The sequence below is a fragment of the Spea bombifrons genome, chromosome 2 (genome assembly GCF_027358695.1).
Source record: "Spea bombifrons isolate aSpeBom1 chromosome 2, aSpeBom1.2.pri, whole genome shotgun sequence".
NCBI lineage: Eukaryota > Metazoa > Chordata > Amphibia > Anura > Pelobatidae > Spea > Spea bombifrons.
In genome coordinates this window covers 95,945,616-95,951,518 of record NC_071088.1, presented here as the reverse complement: position 1 = coordinate 95,951,518, position 5,903 = coordinate 95,945,616, and the positions used below count along the sequence as shown (strand labels likewise).

The 5,903-nt window shown below is 36.7% G+C and overlaps 1 pseudogene; it reads right to left on the bottom strand.

Moving 5' to 3' along the window:
- Positions 1-232: 232 nt before the first annotated feature.
- On the bottom strand, positions 233-396 carry LOC128481136 (uncharacterized; annotated as a pseudogene).
- Between the last annotated feature and the right edge of the window lie 5,507 nt (positions 397-5,903).

Sequence of the window (5,903 nt, the reverse complement as noted above, 5' to 3'; positions counted from 1 at the left end):
CATGGTTACAGTATGAGACATGTAAATTAACCTATGGTAACAAATGAAGTATGTTTTAATGAATCTACACATCCAGTGACTGGATTTTATTTGGTAAATTGATGGATGTTACGTTGGAAATAAAAGAATATACATCGTTTTCATCTTATGGCTTATTTCTGCTCATCTGCATGTCCGCCTTTGATATGGAATAGAAAAAATGATTTATTAATCTAAAATGTGCCCTTGTATAAATCATTCCAAATCACCTAACGTATTTGCATTCATTTAATTTTGCACTTGGACAACAAGTTGTTCTCAAAATGAATTTATTATATGGTCCACAGATAGGGGACGTATCAGATATTAGAAAAACAGGTACCACACCTGATATAAGCCAAAATGCAAAGAAGCAAGTTTGCCATGAAATTAAACTGTAGCAAGTTTCATGGGACATTGAAGATCAAGAAAGGTCACTTATTACATTTACTACCCTGCAAATCCTTAAAAATAGGGCCTTTCTTAAACTTTAGGAAATAATGGCTTACTGTCTGTATAACCAATTGTGCAGATTATGTTGGCTTTATATAAGAATAATAATAAGAATGGGCCCCATGTCACCTTATTAATCTTATCAGTTCATATTTACATATTCCAAATCAGACCAAAATCACACATAGGACATCAATTGTGTTGGCACTTTATAAAAAAGAAATCCAAATAATAAGATAAATGTAATCACTATTCCGTTTATCCTTTCACCTAAAACGAACATAAGATGCTTTCCAGTCTTGGATAGAATGAGGCCAGTTTATCTCATTTTAATCACCAGAGGGTATAGTAAAAATAAACCAATTTAAAAGCAGGTTTCATTTTGCGTTTGATGTTGTAAACCCCAAGGATCAAATGTACAACCTTTTTTTTCAGGCATCCAAAACTTACTTTACACGTGCCAATATTCATGCTTTAATTCTACGAAACAATTTTAATTCTCAAATCGTATCCTTTGCTTTGCATTTCTATTTTGGCCTTACATTTTTACATATTTTTTTCTTTCAGCTCTTTGAGTTAGATTCACGTTAAGGTACAGTTCTTGCACTTTAATGTGGCTTTATGTTTTGACCTTGCTCCCTTGCGTTGGTTTTGTTTTTCTAAGACATTTGAAGCCTCGGCAGGCTGTGTCAGGTTCCGGTGTGAACCAAGAAAAAAACAGCTGTTTGCTATCAACTTTTCACCTGTGCCTCCTCCAATTATTGTACCCTTGATGGGGAACTGTACTTTGTTGTGTCTGTCTGCTATAGGCTCTGTTTTGTATTTCAGGGAAAAGGAAAGCAATTCAGTTACTGTTGAGGCATTTCAACCACTCAGTGTCAACTTATCACTAATATTTCCACTTTTCTTGTGCTAAATATACACTTCCCTAGCTATTTTTCCATATGTTTCCCAATCTGCATTTTTGTTCATGTTGTCAGTGCTTCAACAAAATTTCGAGTTGCTCTGAGGCTGGATCGTCTGTCAATTTCCATGATTACAGTAGTTAAGCCTCTTAGGCCTAAACTCATCAAGCATGATTAATTTGTAGTTCACATTGCTGGAGTTAAAAAAAAATAGAATCACTTTGCATTAGATCTCGAATAACATTTAATTCAGCGTGATTGTTGCTTCTTTTTTCTCTATAAGGCAGCATACGTCTTCTTAAAGGTTTTGATTAAAATTACAAGATTCTTCGTGTCAGTTATATTTTTTAGTCTTACCTTAGTAAACACAAAAATAAATGGGAGTACATGGGACATACAATTAAAACACATGATTTTATGTCCTGTTAAATTTGAGGTCGGCAGGATTTTAAACCCAATATAAGCTTCTATGAAAGACCTACAGTCATACCTGGGAACTCTTTGATGGGTTTCATGTTGACTTATTCCTACTCTGCACTGATGTGATCAGATCTAAGGCTCCCAACTGGTGCTTTTGCTGCAAATATGTGATGGTCCATACCCTTGCTTGAATGCAGGTGAGTCTTTAAATAATGACAAGTCATTGATAACCAGCCAACCCGCCACATACAGTCTTCACAATGGGCTGCTGGGCTAAGAGTTAATATTTCAAGAGTCTCAGGGTTGGCTTATTTCGAAAGTTGGCAGGTATGACTGTATACTTTGATACCTCAAACCAATAGTAAACCAATCTATAGTAAACCGAGCGTCCCAGCAATTGTAAATATGAGTGTTTTTATTTATTATTATTATTGTATCTATATGCTGGAGTCTGCATTTACATTATGCCCAATGTCAATACCTTAAAATACAACTAAACTATCACAAGGGTAACATTATTTTATACCATGCTAATTTTATACCATGGTTTATAGCTTCCTTCTATATATCTGCCTTTCTATCTAAAATCAGTATATATCTGTTTCTCTTTTATATGTTTATTTCTGCTACTAGTAAATGAGAAAGCTCTAGAGTAGAACCTTGAGAGTCAAACGGACATGGTCTTTACTTGTTGAGCAAATCGTACATGATTCATGTAATTTATGTTTGGGTGAAATGTCATAAAATAATAAAATTACATGTATCCCTTTGATATACTGAGTACTTGTATTAAATATAAATGCCCTTTAAAGTGAGCAGCTAACCTACTGTAGGTCAAATATACATTTCCGTTTAGTAATCATCTTGATAGCAACTGTGTCACCTAATGTCTCATTCCCCCATCAACCTCCTAATAGAGGATGATAGCTCTTAAGCTCCTCTCCTTTTTCTGTACCATGATATCTTATATTTCTTCATGGTATTATTAATCTTCGTCAGTATCTGTATACTCCCTTTATTATAATGATATGAAATGTGTTAGCACTTAATAAATAAAATGTAATGTAACATAGCGCAGAGGAACCAGCTATGGCTACAGGCCATGATCAGGGAAGGGTATTTATGAAGGTTCTGCTTTCCTCTATATCGTGAGCTAATCTAAGTAAGCACAGTGCTATAAAGAAGTAGGCTTCACTAGTGTACACTTGGATACAATAATAGTTAGGTCCTTTTAAAAAAAAAAACAGTTGCTCAGGCCTAATACTGTCCAATGTCCTACTTCTTTATGTGAGAGAACATAGGCTTGTGCCCTGAAACAAGTGAGAAAATACCTCTGTAGTTATTGGCATCACCTATGGGGAAATGCATTCATATAATGTATCTCATTAGTCTTGATGCATTTTTTATGATACAAGCCTAATATCTCAGTTCACATGCCCAACTGGGAATCAATCTTGTATTCTGTTTTGAAGGCCTCTATGTTTCATTCATTCTGTTGTAATAAAAACTAGACCTGTGCGTTTGGATGCATACAAACTTTTATTTTTAGCAGTCTTCAGTTTTCCTTAGGAATTTCCAGTAATAGTGAGTGTCCCCAGCAAAACAAATAGCAACATTTCTGAAATTTCAGAAAGATTTGTCCAATTGTTTCCCACATTTTGCTGCTATTACAAGCCTTTTGGCACAATTACAATCCATTTGAGTGGTCTTTAATGAGATAAAACGGGAAGGGACTATGTATAGGAGGGTACATATAAATGATATAATGATGGGCCGAAACCTACCCTAGAACATTTTTAGGCCTTCCAAGGGAGATGTCAAAGCAGCAGTCAAATAAACTATCGAGACTGCTTGGTCATTTTATTGCTGTTGGAGGTGCTTCCTTCTTCAAATAATGGGCAGTGTAGGCTGTCAAAACTAATTAAAAAGTGCAAAAAGATCCCTGGCACTTTCACTGCAGTGTGAAGGCAAGCCAGCAGTTGAGGGAGGAGCAGGAGAAGGCAGGTCTATCCAACCACTATCTACGTTAGGATGCAGTCAAACCCAGTCAACTTCACTCTGGAAAGGATGGAGTGGGCAGAACATTAGGGTGTCCAGCACATTGTGCAGAGTGGAATGGGCAAGCCATTGAGGGATGAGACCAAGAATCTAAGCCAGAGCACTGCCACTTTGGGCCAGGTCACCACCTACTTACCTACCTTAAAAGTACATGAAACAAAATGAGTGTATGAGCAACCTCCACACATATGAGATTATACTTGGAGGTTGAAATGCTGGTCATATGCGAGTTATCATGTACATCCCTCTGTGACCTAAGAGTTATGGGCAGGTTGGGTGATTAAAGCTTTAAGAGCCAGTTTCCAAAGCAATTTTGAATTTGCCTAAAACTCAACATACAAGGCACAAGTTTCCATACCTTTAGAGGGTAGCATGTTCAATGACAATATTTGCTTTCAAAACAGAACCGGCATTCTATACAATGCATTTTGGTAAATTGTGTTTGTGGATTTATACAACAAGGCAATGCTAAAGGAAGAATAGGCACCTTGACATTTCCCTGCAGCAAAATCCTTTCGCAAACATGACATTTGGCTATGTTTTCATATTTCTCACTGCAGTGAACTTCGGTATATGGCTTTGTGTGTACATTTGTGCAAACTGTCAATATACCTCTATATAAATCACCTAAGTCAACTTAGTTAATGCACAGGCTGCTTCCAACTATTTCTGGAGGTTTACTTCCATCACAATTGTATAACTCTGACTATTTTTTAAGACAATCATTTAATTTGCACCCACTCTGTTTTGCCCTTTCTGATACTAAGTATGGTATTTACTCATTATTTGAAAGTGACCTTTACATAGTTCATTTAAATCCACTAAGGTTATTGTCAAACTGCAAAAATGAGTTTATTCTTGCACAGTTTGCACATTTAGCTTGGAACAAAATGTAATTATTGTTAAATTAAAAAACATCAAACTCATATTAGACATTGTGATATTAACAACAATCTAATTAAATGCTGATGTAATACACTTCTTTGGGAATAGAACCTATGGGATTATCGCTCTAATGTCATTCTTACTCTGTTTATGTAAGCACTTTCCTAGACAAAATAAGTGGACTGTTCACTGTTCCTGACTCACCCTGTAAAGAAGAACTCATATTAAAGTACTTTGACTACTTTAATATGTATTCTTCCAAAATAAAGTAAAATATAATAAAGTACTTGCCTTAAACAGAAAAGGCTGCCATATGAAACCATTTTGACCGGAACTCACCGAGAATGTACAACTGCTTACTAACTAGCCTATTCTATGGAGCATCCCCACTTGGAAACCTCTCACGTTTTTGCTCTTGTGAGCCATTACAATGTAAAAATATCCACTGACATATCAGTCTAAACCTTCGACAAGAGCAGTCAAGAACCAAAGTGCTAAGCAAATTTCCTCCGAATGAGGGCACCGACAAACCCAGATGTGCATTTCGGTCTTCATGGGCCTCATCAATGGGTATGGTTTGTATTCCTCTAAACACAAGAGAGCAAGGAGATCCACGTCTGGACTCACCTTGAGGCAGTCCAAGGGACCCCTGAAATGCCAAAAAGCATGTTTGAGATGAACACACTGAGGGGGACAGCTGTTTAATAGCCTGTCCTACAGTACATCCCCGCCCAGGAGGGGATCTCAACTTTTAGCTTTTTCATGCCATTACAGAGGAAAAATCCCTACCAATAAATCCTTTTAATCCTGCCACAAGGGCAGTCCAGACCTGAAATGCGAGGTAAATTTCATGAACACAAGGTTACCAACAACCCCAGATGCACTTTTCAGCCTTCACGGGTCTCGTTAGTTGCCCCCCTTCTCCATGGGGCGACTAATCTTACCACTGATTGGCTGCTTGAAGCTGCCAATATGTGGCAGGAACTAGGGGGTGGGCAAATGTATATAGAGTATTATGTAGATTCCCACCATGCATTTGCAACCTGAACAACACAAAAATGTTACCTTACCTTGAAATAATAATTTTAAAATTGTTTTTTTATTAGTGGTGGAGTCATATTATAATGTTATATATACATAAACAATTTGTATCGTGTTTCAGCA